Source organism: Triticum dicoccoides, chromosome 2A, assembly GCF_002162155.2.
Source record: "Triticum dicoccoides isolate Atlit2015 ecotype Zavitan chromosome 2A, WEW_v2.0, whole genome shotgun sequence".
NCBI lineage: Eukaryota > Viridiplantae > Streptophyta > Magnoliopsida > Poales > Poaceae > Triticum > Triticum dicoccoides.
In genome coordinates, this window is record NC_041382.1 from 170,059,439 (window position 1) to 170,076,037 (window position 16,599).

The window sequence follows — 16,599 nt, forward strand, 5'->3', positions numbered from 1 at the left end:
GGGGGGGGGTGAATAGGCGATTTTTATGGAAGTCTTCAGAACATAGAAGTTTTGAAGACAAACGATAAAATTAAACCTATTACCATGCAGCGGAAGGTAGACTACACTAGGCAAACCATAGTCAAGTATTATATGAAGTGAAAGCACAAAGACTAATAGTAGCTAGGGAGTAAGGATCAGGTAGGAAGATATTGTGAAGCCAAACAGAACACGCAGTCACTCAGTGAAGACAAATGATAGTGCAAAAATACAATGACTTCACAAGGAGTAACAGTAAGTAAAGTGAAGTGAAGATGAAACCAATGACTCGTTGAAGACAATGATTTGTTGAACCAGTTCCAGTTGCTGTGTCAACTGTACGTCTGGTTGGAGCGGCTAGGTATTTAAACCTTAGGACACACAGTCCCGGACACCCAGTCCTGAACATGCAGCTCAGGACACCCAGTCCTCACCGTATTCTCCTTGAGCTAAGGTCACATAGACCTCGCCCAATCACTCTGGTAAGTCTTCAAGGTTGACTCCCAAACCTTCACAAACTTCGTTCACCGGCAATCCACAATGTCTCTTGGATGCTCAGAACGCGATGCCTAACCGACTGGAGGATGCACAGTCGTCAAGTGTAATAAGTCTTCAGATCACACAGACAAGAAGACTTAAGTGATGCCCAATTCTCTCTGGCTCTGGTGGTTAGGGCTTTATCCTCGCAAGGAATTCTCTCTCAGAGGCTTCGAGGTGGGTTGCTCTCAAATGACAAAAGCCGTACTTTTAATCTGAGCAGCCAACCGTTTATGGTTGTAGGGGGGTGGGCTATTTATAGCCACTTGGCAACCCGACCTGATTTGTCCGAAATGACCCTGGGTCACTAAGGAACTGACACGTGTTCCAACGGTCAGATTTCAAACTCACACGTCAACTTTACTTGGGCTACAAGCAAAGCTGACTTGTCCGACTCTGGACAAGATTCGCTCTCATAGTCTTCACTCGAAGACATAGGTTTTTGGTTTAGGCATCACTTCAGTCATTCTGACTGGTTCTCTTGGACCCCACTTAATAGTACGGTGGTTCCTATGACTCAACACAAAAGAAAAAGAAGTACGAAAGATCTAAGTCTTCGAGCTCCATAGGCTTCATATAGTGTCTTCTCTTGTCATAGTCTTCAATGTGAATATCTTCATATACCACCTTTGACTTCAATGTCTTCATACTTTTTTAGGGGTCATCTCTGGTAGTAAAACCGAATCAATGAGGGACTTCTACCTATGTTATCCTGCAATTCTCACAAACACATTAGTCCCTCAACTAGGTTTGTCGTCAATACTCCAAAACCAACTAGGGGTGGCACTAGATGCACTTACAATCTCCCCCTTTTTGGTGATTGATGACAAACTAGTTGAAGTTTTCAACAGGGAATATAATCTGTGAAATTGTAAAGGATAAGGAATTGTCTTCATAAGTTGCAAGGGCTCCCCCTGAAGATGTGCATATAAGTTAATTTGCTTTTGGAATGCAAATGCACATGGCAGGTTGTACTTGTGGAGATCCACTTCAACTTATGATGACAATCCACTATGCATGTGAAAGTATATGAAGATAATGACATGCATAATGGAAAATGGACGTCTGCAGAATGAGCTAAGTGCAGAATTTATCATCACACATGCGGAATTTATCTTCGCAAAACAAGGTGGCAAATAAGTAGCAGACGACCATCTAGTTTAAGTGTTACAACTCATAAGAACCAAATGTAGCAAAAACGAGAGTTGTAAGCATGAAGCAAAATATAAAGCACCTGCCCATATGGACCCGCTTGAAGACTATCAATCTCATATGCTTCTCCCCCTTTTGTTAGTAATGACCAAAAAGGTTTGAAGACATAGAGCCTCTACTCGTTCTCATGAGGAGTAGGTCAAGTAGCAGGGTTGTTGGTGTTGTTTGGCGGTGCAGAAGAGCTTGGAGGTGCTGAAGGAGGTGGCGGTGAAGTAGCATCGTCTTCTTCCTCAATAATTCTGGCAGTCACTGTGGCAGCAGAGGAAGAGTACTCAGAGTCTTCAAGGGATGGAGTTCCGAGCAGCACAGCCCTTAGAGGAGGTGTGGAGTCAAACTTGAATCTCTCAGTGAAGCCATCCTCTGGAAGATCAGCTTCAGAACACATCATCGTGAGCCTTTTCCATGTGCAGTGACAGGTTTCATGGGCAACGAAAGCATTCTTGGTGGCGAGATTTCGAGTGCGATTAACATCCACCAAGAGGCTTTTCATCTGACGCTTCAGCCAGTCATGATGCCTATCCTGTTTCTGATGTAGAGCTACAAGAAGCTCTCAGTCGTTGAGAACACGAGCGCGCTTCTTGGGTCTTGGAGCAGTGGCACTGTCAGTGGCTTTAGTGGAAGCTGGGTGTGGTGCACGTGTAGTGCCAGCCAAAGGATACACCCGAGAAACTGCTTCAACGCCTTCAATGTTCTGAGTAAAACTCTGATGTTATGCATTCTGAAGACTTAGAGGTTGCTTGGCAGGCTCAGAATATATGGCTTCAGTAGACATGTCCACGTCAGGCAAGAAGATCCGATGGTTGCGGGCTGAGGGCTGATACGAGATGGAGGAGTGTAGCTTGATCAGCCGCATGACCCAAGGGGCGTAGAACTTCAAACCAAACGGATCAATGCCTGATGCAGCAAGTTGGCATATGAAGAAGTCCTGTGCATTGAAGCATTTGCCATGAAGTATATAGAAGACCAAAGTCTTCATTGCACCCTGAAGCTTGGCATTTGGAGAGTGCCCTTTGATAGGCCAGAGAGTTCGCCTGATGATGTGATAGATGGTTCTTGCCAGGTACTCAAGGTCTTCAACGAAGAACTCTGTGGGATAAGCAGCATCTTGGAGCAATGGCTTCATCATGCTGAGCATCTGACTCATATCAGGTTCTGGCCGCTGAAAGATGCTCTCAATAGCTTTAGCATGCAGCTGACAGCCTTGCTCGAAGAGATCGCCAGGAGTGGGCAAGCCAGTGAGCTCAATGATGTCAAATGCATTGGCTTCATGATGAACGTCGCCAGTCATCCACTCCAGGACCCAAGTCTTCGGATCTCTGCTGTACCCTCTGATGTGAAGTGTGGCATAGAATTGAAGTAGCATCTCTTCATTCCAATGCTCTCCGTCAGTAATGAACGGCAGCAGTACAACTTCCTTGAAGCAATCTAAAGCTTCTTCCAGACAGGGCAGACCAGCTATAGCTTCAACGTCAAGGCGCTTGTGTGGGAAGATGCGACCTTGGTTGTACAGAATGCAAGAGTAATAGCTTCGCTGAGGATAGCTCCAGAACCGATCAGATGATATCCTTTCCCTTGAGTAGGGGTTCCTGGAGCTATTGAAGAACGTGTTGTCTGCCCTGAAGCCATTGATGTTGAAGGAGCCAGGTGCTGATGCAGGACCTGGAAACCTTGGCAGTCTTGGGATTGGCTTCTGGACCTGAGGCCTGTGCTCAACATGATAGTTGAATTGGGGACCGACAGCAGACTCAGGAACAGAAGTGGCGGGATCAGTGGCTTCGCTGTCTTCTGAAGCTTTTGCTGGGGAGGGCTCCACATTAGCTTCATTGGTGGTTGTGGCAGCCTCATGATTTTCATCCTCCACTTGACTAGCTGGAGGGTCAGTCACAAGCACATTCTCCTGGAGAACTGCTTCTTGGTGGGACAGGGGAGTGGGATCTTGTGGGACTCCTTCTTCTGCGGCTGATGCAGCCGGAATGTCTTCAGCAGAGACTTGAGGCCTTGGACCTTTGTGAAGCCTGCGGAACGCAGATGGCGCCTGTGGAGTTGGAGTGGGCTGGGCCTCATAGTCTTCTTCCTCTTGTGGGTAATCCGCCCATGAAGTATCCTGTGCAATTGGCGTCAGTGGACGACCAATGCTGATGAGTTCACTGGTTTCATGCTGAGGAAGGACTGCACCATCTTCTACATTGTCATGTTGACCAATGTCTTCAGCAGCGATGGGATCAGCTGCTGGAATGTCTTTAGCTTCATGAGCCTCTATGGAAGCAGGCTCATGAATTGTCAGTTGTCGTTCAGCTTCAGGATAGACCATAGAAATGGGTTCAACTATCAAGGGCTCTGTGGAAGCAGCCCGAGCTTTCTTGGTCTTCCTCTTCTTCTTGGAGGGGGCAGTAGGAGAGGCTTCAGAATGTTTCCTCTTCCTGGCTTCAGCCTCAGCAGTCCTTGTCTTCTTGAGCTCTGAAGCTGTTGACCGGCTTTTTGGCTTTGAGCCAGTCAGTCTAGTTGGGAAGACAATCGGAACTGCTTGTTGCCTCGGTGCATCAGGTTCAGCCATAGCAGGCTTCTTCTTCTTCTTTGCGGCCATCCTGGGGTCGATGCCAGGACGCCCAAGTGCCTTGTGCTTCTCAGCCTCATTATAGGCTTGCACACACTTGTCAGCCAGCGTCTTCATGCGCTCACGCGAACCCTGAGCTTCTGCATGCTTCTTCACAAAGGCTTCCTTGAGCTCGTGCATCATTGTCTTGAAGTTCTTCACTTCTTGCGTGCTGAGCTTGGCCATATGCTTCTTGAACCGAGCCTTTTCATAGTCAATCTTCTGCTTCAGTTCAACAACGCGCTGGGCAATAGCAAGTTCTGAAGCAATGGCACCTTGGAAGGCGACACTAAGGCCAATGGGTAGCTGCAGATCTTCAAAGCTGATGTTTGGCGTGTCAAACCACTCGTCAATGAAGTTGTGGATGATGGTGACATCAAATAGAGGCAGATCATTGAAGATTTCTGCTTCTTCTTTGCTCTTGATGAGTTGCTCAAGAGCGTCATCTGCAAGATCTTCATGACTTGACAGATCAATGTCGTCATTGCGCAGAATGGCAGCAGCTGTTAGCTCTTTGCCAGTGTGAGACAGAGGCATCTTGGCCTTCTGGGGCTTGGAGACGCGTGATAAGTCTTCAGACTGCACACTGTCTTCAGGAGGTGCAGTTGCCAATGGCTTTGCCCTTGAGATTTTTGGTGAAGGGGCCGGCTTTGAAGCTTTTGGCTTCTTCAACTGCTTTGGCTTCGGCACTGCAGGCACGTCATCAGACTCAGTGTCAGCTGCAGGCTCATTCACTGCAGTCCCTTGAACCAAGATGTAGGTGATGAGGCCTTCAAGGTTGGCGAAAGGACCGATGACATTGGGTTCTACATGTCGTGTGCCATCTGCTCTTGGAGATGAGGGACCAGGGTTGAAGTCTAACCCGAAAGTCTTCTTGTTCTGCTTCGCTGAGTTCTGAGCAAACTGGAAGTTGCGCTTGAACAGATTGTCGTCACGACACCATAGCAGTGACGATGAATGTGCATCAGCAGGCTGTGGTTGAACCATTGTTCTGCCCAATATCTTCGAATCCATTGGATTCGGGTCTTGCGCTGACTGTAATCCTCTTTAGGATCTGTCTTGTACATTTCTGAGAGTTCATCTGGCAGATCTCTAGAGGTCTCACCATGACGCTTTCTGCCACCCTTCCTTGCTTCTTTCTCTGAAGCCATAAACTTTAACTTGAAAGGCTTCAAGACGTTCACAGGCTTCAAAGGTTTTCGTTTGCTGGACCAACAGGAACTGGCTTCGGGAGAATTTATGTGATGCTGTAAGAATTCTGCAAATGAATGCAGACTATGAGAACCAAAGGATTCTCCCACGGACATGTACCTATGACAGCATTAAGGTGCGAGGGAAGGGGAAGAGGTCATATGCATTCTCAGAAGATTTTGAAGATAAATCAGTTTAGAAGACATTGACCTCATCGTGCGAAGACATTCACTCATAGATAAGAAGTTGGTTCCAGATTTGTACGAATCCACAGATCAGTACAAGTGAGGAATCTAACTACTTTGTGAAGCACAAGTGAATATACTAGGCATGTTATGAGATGCAGTATGAGAGAGATCTAGCTTGTGTGAACAGAAACTACTTGTGGTAGAAAGTGACAAATCCAAAGGATCAATGGTGCTGTAAAAAGAGGAAGTTTTATTTACCACACTAAGAACTGCTAGACAGAGTGTAAGATGAGGCCGAGCAGTTCGATCTTCCGTGCCCTAACTTGGCGACGGAGGACACCTACGGCGACGGCGGAGAGGACGATGTCCGCGGTCGGCGTGAAGATGGCGTCGGAGAGGTTGCGGTAGCGAAGCGCTTCGTCGCCGGCGTCATCGAGGGCTAGCGGTGGCGCTAGGGTTCGTGCGAGGGTGGAAGAAGAGATAATGACCGCTTTGAGTGTGTATTTATAGGTACAGGGGCGGCACTGTGCTATTACACAGGTGCCCCTGGCGATTCGCATCTGAGGAACACGTGGCCATTATGCGGAATTTTGGGGTTTGTTCCACGTCCCACGCACGCCTGGATTGTCGGGTGGTCGTTCCTACTTCTCCGGATTTCATGTGGAGGAATGAGCATTGAAAACGGACTTAATGGTTGTCTCTGTATCTTCTGCTGACAAGGATGCAGAGAAGACATTCGACAGTTTCAATAGAATGCATATGACTTGGGATAGAGTTTGAGATAGAAAGCATAGAGAGGTTAGGGTCCGATCACATTCACTTAGTTCAAAAGATTCAACACGAAGACATAGCTATAAGTGAATGCTGTAGAGGATAGAACACTAGCATATATATATATATATATATATAATCAACATAGTGAAGATAATCATGAAAATATGTTGAGATCGAAGCCAAACCAAATGTGAAGACATTGCAAGGTAACGCCATGAGTGAAACACTTCAAAATAGAACGTTTGGTGGTGGCGTTACCCACCGTATAGGAAGTATTAGACCCAGACACGGCGCACAATTATTGTGGCACTCCGAAGTCAAATTCCACATTAATGTATTCACACTTAGAATGTATGTCTTCATTGATTGAAGATATACTTTACTTTGTGTGTTGCACATCTAAGTCATGAATATGCATAAGGGTTAGGATGTGTGCCTGATCACAGGACATTTGAGGATTCCAGGATATTTAGCTCACATCGTAACTTGCAAAACCTCTTCTCATCCAAGGGCTTGGTGAAGATATCTGCCAATTGCTCTTCAGTGTTGACGTGTATGATATCAATGTCTTCCTTCACTACATGATCTCTGAGAAAGTGATGACGAATTTCAATGTGCTTTGTCTTCGAGTGCTGAACTGGGTTGTTGGCAATCTTGATGGCGCTTTCGTTTTTGTAGTAAAGTGGCACTTGCTTCAGATGAATGCCATAGTCCTTGAGTGTTTGCTTCATCCACAGAAGCTGAGCGCAGCAAGATCCAGCAGCAATGTATTCAGATTTAGCAGTGGAGAGAGATACACAGTTCTGCTTCTTTGAAGACCAACATACAAGTGATCGTCCCAGAAAGTGACATGTGCCTGATGTAGACTTGCGATCAACTTTGTCACCAGCATAATCGGCATCCGAGAATCCAACCAGATCAAACTCTGAGCCCTTTGGATACCATAATCCTAGAGTTGGGGTGTGAGCCAAATATCGAAGAATTCGCTTCACAGCTAAGTGATGCGACTCCTTTGGTGCCGCTTGAAATCGAGCACACATGAAAACACTAAGCATAATATCTGGCCTAGATGCACATAGATAAAGTAAAGAACCAATCATTGAGCGGTATACCTTTTGATCGAACTCTTTACCATTGTCGTCAGGACCCAGATGATGTTTGGCTGGCATTGGTGTTGTGAAGCCTTTGCAGTCTTGCATACCGAACTTCTTCAGGCAATCTTTGAGATACTTCTCTTGAGATATGAAGATGCCATTGCGTTGTTGTCGTATTTGAAGACCGAGGAAGAACTTCAGCTCCCCCATCATGGACATCTGATATTGCTCTTGCATCATATATCCAAACTCTTCACTATACTTCTGATTGGTGCAGCCGAAGATAATGTCATCCACATATATTTGGCACACAAACAGTTCACCATCATATGTCTTCGTGAAAAGAGTGGGATCTAGGGAACCAGGTATGAAGCCTTTGCTCTTTAGGAAGTATTTAAGTGTGTCATACCAGGCCCGAGGGGCTTGTTTGAGGCCATACAGTGCCTTGTTGAGCTTGTATACCATGTCAGGATGTTTTGGATCTTCAAAGCCAGGCGGTTGTGCAACATACACTTCTTCTTCAATCTTGCCATTGAGAAAGGCACTCTTCACATCCATTTGATACAGAAGTATGTTATGATGATTTGCATAGGCCAACAGTATGCGTATGGCTTCAAGTCTAGCCACAGGAGCAAATGTTTCATCGAAGTCAATGCCTTCCACTAGAGTATATCCTTGAGCAACGAGACGAGCTTTGTTTCTGACAACTTGACCATGCTCATCTTGCTTGTTGCGGTATATCCATTTGGTGCCTATTATATTGTGCTTTCGTGGATCAGGACGCTTAACTAGTTCCCATACATTATTCAGCTCAAACTGTTGAAGCTCTTCTTGCATAGCTTGAATCCATTCAGGTTCCATGAAGGCTTCTTCAACTTTCTTGGGTTCTGTTATTGAGACTAATGCGAAGTGCCCACAGAAATTTGCTAGCTGAGTTGCCCTTGAACGAGTGAGTGGACCAGGTGCATTGATGCTATCAATTATTCTTTCAATTTGCACTTCATTGGCAACGCGAGGATGTACAGGGCGAAGAATTTGCTCTTGCTGTTCATTGTCGTTGTTGGAAGGAATGTCTTCAGGCTGAGCATTGTCTTCATGTTGATCAGGTGTTGAAATGATAAGTTCTTCTTCAGGATGAGATTCAGAAGGTATAATTTCTCCAGTTCCCATTAGCTTTATTGATTCACTAGATGGAACTTCATCTAGCACATTTGGCAGCTGCTCTCTTTGTGAACCGTTGGTCTCATCGAACCGCACATCCACTATTTCAACCACTTTGTAATGAAAGAGATTGAAGACTCTGTAGGAGTGCAAATCCTTTCCATATCCAAGCATAAAACCCTCATGTGCTTTTGGTGCAAATTTTGAGGTGTGATGTGGGTCCTTGATCCAGCACCTTGCGCCAAATACTCTGAAGTAACTGACGTTTGGCTTCTTGCCAGTAAGGAGCTCATAAGATGTCTTGTTCAGTAGCTTGTGAAGATAAACACGATTGATTGTATGGCATGTAGTATCAATGGCTTCGGGCCAGAATTTTCTTGGGGTCTTGTATTCATCTAGCATCGTTCTGGCCATCTCAATTAGTGTTCTATTCTTGCGTTCGACGACGCCATTCTACTATGGCGTGTACGGGGCTGAGAATTCATGTGTGATGCCCAAGGTATCAAGATATGTATCAAGCCAGTGTTCTTGAATTCAGTGCCATTGTCACTTCTGATGTGCTTTATCTTGGCGCCAAAATTGTTCATAGCTCGATTGGCGAAGCATCTGAAGACATCCTGCACTTCAGTCTTGTAAAGGATTATGTGCACCCAAGTATATCTAGAATAATCATCAACAATAACGAAGCCATAGAGGCAAGCAGTAGTAGTTAGAGTTGAGTAATGAGTGGGACCGAAAAGATCCATGTGAAGCAGTTCGAAGGGTCGAGTAGTGGTCATGATTGTCTTCGAGGGATGTTTGGCGCTCGTCATCTTCCCTGCTTCACAGGCACCGCATAAGTGGTATTTCTTGAACTTGACGCCCTCGATGCCTATGACATGCTTCTTCTTCGCAAGGGTGTGGAGGTTCCTTATGCCAGCATGTCCAAGCCTCCGATGCCAGAGCCAGCATTCTGAAGCCTTTGCTAGAAGACATACTGCAAGCTGTGGCCCTACTGAGAAATCTACCACGTACAAATCATCTTTTCGATACCCTTCAAACACTAGAGACTTGTCAGATTCCATTAGTACAAGGCAACGATATTTTCCAAACATTACGATCATGTTCAAATCGCAAAGCATTGAGACAGACATTAAGTTGAAGCCAAGGGATTCAACAAGCATGAATTTATCCATGTGTTGATCCCTTGAGATTGCAACTCTACCTAAACCCAATACCTTACTTTTACCAGTGTCAGCAAATGTGATGTGGCTCTTGTCGGATGGACGTAAGGTTGAGTGCATAAGAAGACTTCTTTTGCCAGTCATGTGATTTGTACACCCACTGTCAATAATCCATTCTGAAGACGCTGGTGTCGTACCCTACAGTGCAGTTAGGGGGATAGGCTTCTACAAGAGCATTGTGAAGCAAAAACATTTGACGAACCAGCGGGTTATGAAAGCTTAGATCCAGGTTAGGAATAATAGGGAGAGTAGCAAGCGATTCAGGTACGAAGTACATAGTAAGACCATTTGGGCATTTGATCTTGCGCCCTACAAGATGTTTAAGGTCCCCAGCAATAGCGTCAGACGATTTTGGTTTTCTACTGGAGACCTTTCCCTGCAAAAGAGATTTAAGCTTTCTTAGCCACCCACATCAAGGGCGGCTTAGAAGCAATAAGTCTAAGTGCAGCATCTGAGAATTTTGGCTTTGAAGCCTTAGCAAACAGTCTTGCAGGCGGACAATAGTACTCATAAGAATACACAGAATAGTTCTTGGTCTTATGAACATGGCGGTTTGATGAACTGCTCTCATATTCATATTCCTGAGTATGGTTTCCCTGCAAAACATTTGCGTTAGTGCGACTCAGGTGAGTCCCTGTCTGTATGAAGCCTTTGGACCGTATGAAGCCTTTGGTCTGAGGTTTGTCTTCTTCACGTGAGGTGTCATGATGACATTCATAGGAAGACTCTCCAGACACGTTTTCGGAACCCAGATCTTCTTCATAGGCGGTCCATTCCTGCAGTTAGTACCAATGTACCTGGCAAACACTTCACCATTCTGATTCTTAAACAGTATATAGTTTGCATCAAAGGATTTATCAATGATAATGGGGTTAGCACAAGTGAAGCCAGATAGATTGGATGGATCTGCTGAAGGTTCCTTTGCAGCAACCCACATGGTTTTGGGGTACTGCTCAGGTTTCCAGTAAGAGCCATCTGCATTCATTTTCCTTACGAACACTACACCCTCTATCCTAGGGTTTCGGTTCAGAATCTGCTTTTTCAGGACATCACATAGCGTCTGATGCCCTTTAAGACTTTTGTACATCCCTGTTTCAAGCAATGTCTTCAACCTAGCATTCTCATCAGCAATAGCGGTGGTATCCTCAGCAGAGGGGTTAGTTACCACATCAACAGTTGAAGATATTGCAACAGCAGTAGCAGTAGAACATTCAGCAACAGAAGTAGCATTATCAGGCTCAATGCATTTAAGACATGGTGGTTCAAATCCTTCCTGAGTGGGACTGGTCTGTTTGGCGCGAAGTGACTCGTTTTCCGTTTGAAGATCTTTATAAACCGCTCTCAATTTCTCAAGATCTTGCTTCCTTTGAAGATAATCATAGGAAAGCTTTTCATGAGTTGTTGAGAGAGTTTCATGACGACTTTCAAGTTCCTGATACTTAACGTGAAGATTTTTTATGTCTTCAATTAAGGATTCAGATTGAGTCATTTCAGCACCTAACAGATCATCGCTTCTGTCTAACAGTTTTTGAATATGTTCCATAGCTTTCTGTTGTTCAGTTGCAATTTTAGCAAGTGTTTTGTAGCTAGGTTTTGAACCACAATCAGAGTCATCGTCACTAGATGTTTGATAGTGAGTAGTGCATGTGTTTACCTTGGCACCGCGTGCCATGAAGCAGTAGGTAGAAGTGGAGTAGTCCTTGTCATTTGCATCGGTGTCGGTGATGAAGTCATTGTCTTCAGTGTTGAAGATGGACTTGGCAACGTATGCTGTAGCCAGACTTGCGACGCCTGAGTCGGATTCCTCCTCAGACTCCACCTCCGCCTCCTCAGAAGCAGACTCCTCCTCTGAATCCATTTCCTTGCCAACAAACGCACGTGCCTTACCAGATGAGCTCTTCTTGTGTGATGAAGACTTTGAGTATTTCTTCTTCTTCTTCTTGTTGTCAGAGTCATATTCCTAGCTCTTCTTCTTCTTTTTGTTCTCATTGTCCCACTGTGGACACTCAGAGATGAAGTGGCCAAGTTTCTTGCACTTGTGACATGTTTTCTTCTTGTAGCCATGAGCAGGAGCTTCATCATTCCTTGAACTTGATCGGGAAGACTTTCTGAAGCCTTTCTTCTTGGTGAATTTTTGGAACTTCTTGACAAGCATAGCAAGTTCCCTTCCAATGTCTTCAGGATCATCAGAACTGCTGTCAGATTCTTCTTCAGATGAGGAGACAGCTTTTGCCTTCAAGGCACGAGTTCGCCCATAGTTTGGACCGTAGATATCTCTTTTCTCAGAAAGCTGAAACTCATGTGTGTTGAGCCTCTCAAGTATGTCAAACGGATTGAGTGTCTTGAAATCAGGACGTTCTTGAATCATCAGGGCCAGGATGTCAAACGAACTATCAAGTGATCTCAGCAGCGTCTTGACGACTTCGTGTTTGGTAATCTTAGTGGCGCCGAGGGCTTGAAGCTCATTTGTGATGTCAGTGAGTCGGTCAAATGTGTGCTGGACATTCTCATTGTCATTTCACTTGAAGCGGTTGAAGAGGTTGCGAAGTACACTGATTCTCTGATCTCTCTGGGTTGAGATGCCTTCATTGACCTTGGAGAGCCAGTCCCAGACCAGCTTGGATGTCTTCAAAGCACTCACACGGCCATACTGTCCTTTGGTCAGATGACCACAGATGATATTCTTGGCAGTAGAGTCCAGTTGAACGAATTTCTTGACATCAGCAGTAGTGACACCTTCTCCAGCCTTTGGAACGCTGTTCTCGACGACATACCATAGGTCGACGTCAATGGCTTCAAGATGCATGCGCATCTTATTCTTCCAGTAGGGATATTCAGTTCCATCGAAGATGGGGCACGCAGAGGAGACTTTAATTATCCCCGCAGTCGACATAGCTGAAACTCCAGGTGGTTAAACCGAATCACACAGAACAAGGGAGCACCTTGCTCTGATACCAATTGAAAGTGTGTTATATCGACTAGAGGGGGGGGTGAATAGGCATTTTTTATGAAAGTCTTCAGAACATAGAAGTTTTGAAGACAAACGATAAAATTAAACCTATTACCATGTAGCGGAAGGTAGACTACACTAGGCAAACCATAGTCAAGTATTCAATGAAGTGAAAGCACAAAGACTAATAGTAGCTAGGGACTAAGGATCAGGGAGGAAGATATTGTGAAGCCAAATAGAACACGCAGTCACTCAGTGAAGACAAATGATAGTGCAAACATACAATGACTTCACAAGGAGTAACAGTAAGTAAAGTGAAGTGAAGATGAAACCAGTGACTCGTTGAAGACAATGATTTGATGAACCAGTTCCAGTTGATGTGACAACTGTACGTCTGGTTGGAGCGGCTAGGTATTTAAACCTTAGGACACCCAGTCCCGGACACCCAGTCCTGAACACGCAGCTCAGGACACCCAGTCCTCACCATATTCTCCTTGAGCTAAGGTCACATAGACCTCGCCCAATCACTCTGGTAAGTCTTCAAGGTTGACTCCCAAACCTTCACAGACTTCGTTCACCGGCAATCCACAATGTCTCTTGGATGCTCAGAACGCGACACCTAACCGACAGGAGGATGCACAGTCCTCAAGTGTAATAAGTCTTCAGATCACACAGACAAGAAGACTTAAGTGATGCCCAATTCTCTTTGGCTCTGGTGGTTAGGGCTTTATCCTCGCAAGGAATTCTCTCTCAAAGGCTTCGAGGTGGGTTGCTCTCAAACGACAAAAGTCGTACTTTCAATCTGAGCAGCCAACCGTTTATGGTTGTAGGGGGTGGGCTATTTATAGCCACTTGGCAACCCGACCTGATTTGTCCGAAATGACCCTGGATCACTAAGGAACTAACACGTGTTCCAACGGTCAGATTTCAAACTCACACGGCAACTTTACTTGGGCTACAAGCAAAGCTGACTTGTCCGACTCTAGACAAGATTCGCTCTCATAGTCTTCACTCGAAGACATAGGTTTTTGGTTTAGGCATCACTTCAGTCATTCTGACTGGTTCTCTTGGACCCCACTTAACAGTACGGTGGTTCCTATGACTCAACACAAAAGAAAAAGAACTACGAAAGATCTAAGTCTTCGAGCTCCATAGGCTTCATATAGTGTCTTCTCTTGTCATAGTCTTCAATGTGAATATCTTCATATACCACCTTTGACTTCAATGTCTTCATACATTTTTAGGGGTCATCTCTGGTAGTAAAACCGAATCAATGAGGGACTTCTACCTATGTTATCTTGCAATTCTCACAAACACATTAGTCCCTCAACTAGGTTTGTCGTCAATACTCCAAAACCAACTAGGGGTGGCACTAGATGCACTTACAGTGATCCCTATGATCAAAAGTGATCGGGCAGGCCAACCAGGGGTTGAACCTAGGGGTGACGGGCTCTATGGCGCGTGTGCATCGGAGTGCATGATTGTTTCTCCTCTTTGTCACATGGATCATGTTTACTGTTTTAACCTCTGGTGGGAACTTTTTCTGTCCTCCGGCGTTTTGCTAGCGAGGTTCATCCTCATCTTCGCTTGGTGTCTCTTCCCCTTTGTGTTCGGCGTTTAGCTTACCGGCCTGCTTGAAGACCCAACATTCTCTGTGGGTATGATTTGCAGGTTTGTCTGAGGTGCCGTGAATCTGACAGAGTTTGTCAAGAATTTTGTTTAGGCCAGATTGTCCTTCTTTGCTGCCTTTGAAAGGCTTTTTCCGCTGACCTGGTCGGGAGCCCCTGAATCCGGCGTTTACCGCCGTGTTATCTGGGCTACCTTCTTTATTTCGATGCTTGTTTTTGTTGGGTCGTGGTTTACCATTGCCATCCCTGACTTCGGATGTGCTTGGGTCGCTGGTGCTACTACTGGCCAACCAGTTGTCCTCGCCCGCACAAAAGCAGGTCATGAGGCTTGTTGGGGCTGCCATTGTTCTTGATTTTTCTTGACCGAGGTGTCCGGCGAGCCATTCATCTCGGACGCTGTGTTTAAAAGCTACTAAGGCTTCGGCGTCCGGACAATCGACAATTTGGTTCTTCTTGGTGAGGAACCTGTTCCAAAGCTTTCAGGCGGACTCTCTGGACGGTTGGATTATATGACTTAATCGTCTGCATCCGGAGGTCGGACATCAGTCCCTTGAAAATTGGCCTGAAAAGTGTCCTCGAGCTCCTCCCAACTTCCAATTGAGTTTTCGGGGAGGCTTTTCAGCCAGTGCTGAGCTGGCCCTTTAAGCTTGAGGGGCAAGTATTTAATGGCATGGAGATCGTCTCCATGAGCCATATGAATATGGAGGATGAAGTCCTCTATCCAGACTCCAGGGTATGTGGTTCTGTCGTACACCTCTATGTTCACCGGTTTGAATCCCTCTGGGAATTCGTGATCCAGCACCTCATCAGTGAAACATAATGGGTGTGCGGCACCCCTGTATTGGGATGCGCCATGGTGTTCGGACGGTTGTAGTATTCGGCGTTGGTTGTGTACTGTAGCATGCTTCCTAGATCCGTAGATGGATCTGGTCGCACCGGATTTTTGGTGCAAGTTCTCACATAGATTGTGTGTTAACTTGTGCGTGACCTTGTTAGCCGCTCTATCGCGCTCACAAGGTGGTGGATCCGGCCAGTTGGCCATATCATTCTTCGGCTGTGTGGGCTCTAAGGCCTCATCCTCGAATTCCGGTAATAGCTTGCGCTTTGGATAGCTATTTTTATGGTAGCTTCCACCATACTTTGTTACTTTGTTCCATCTACTGTTGAGTGTATCTTGTGCGACCTTGAGCCTTTGCTTTTGTTTCTTCAGGCTCCTCCCTGTGGCAATAAGCCTTCTGCGGAGGTTCTCTTGCTCCAAGTGTGTTTCCGGGATGATGCATGCATCTTCGTCCGGATTGTTTTCTTCCCTAGACGGGGATTGATGAGGCTTATCTTTGGCGTCATCGTGTTCGGACATCGGATCCGTACTATGTTTGCAGTTTGCATCTTGATCGTGTTTTGCCACCAGGGTGGTGCAGTTGTCGTTTCTTCTAGAGTCGCGTGGACTATTATTTCCTCTTGTGTTGTTATCGCTGTTTTTGCTATGGCGGGACTTAGAGCGGTGCCGCTGACGTCGGCGCTTGGGTTGCTTGGAGGGTGCATCCTCCGCTGTCTCTTCGCCATTGCCCTCTCTGGGTGGATCCACCATGTATACGTCATGTGATGAAGTAGCGGTCCAGCGCCTTGTGGGCGGTGGTTCCGGTTTGTCTCCTGCATCGTCGTCCATACCATCGATGTCTTCGGGGTCGAAGTCAAGCATGTCGGTTAAGTCGTCGACAGTGGCTACTAAGTGGGTGGTGGGTGGGCAGCGAATTTCTTCGTCGTCCGCATCCCATTCTAGCTGGACATAGTTCGGCCAAGGTTCTCCTAACAGGGAGAGAGACCTTAATGAATTTAGCACATCTCTGAAAGGTGAGTGCTGAAAGATATCCGCGGAGGTGAACTCCATGATCGGCGCCCATTCGGATTCGACGGGCACGAATGTAGGCGGCTCAGAGTCCGTGGCCGGGGATAAATCCGGTGGTTCAGCGACGCGGCTCTCGAAAGGGGTGAAGTCAGTATCTGGCTCTATCGCCACTAAGAGTGCGGCC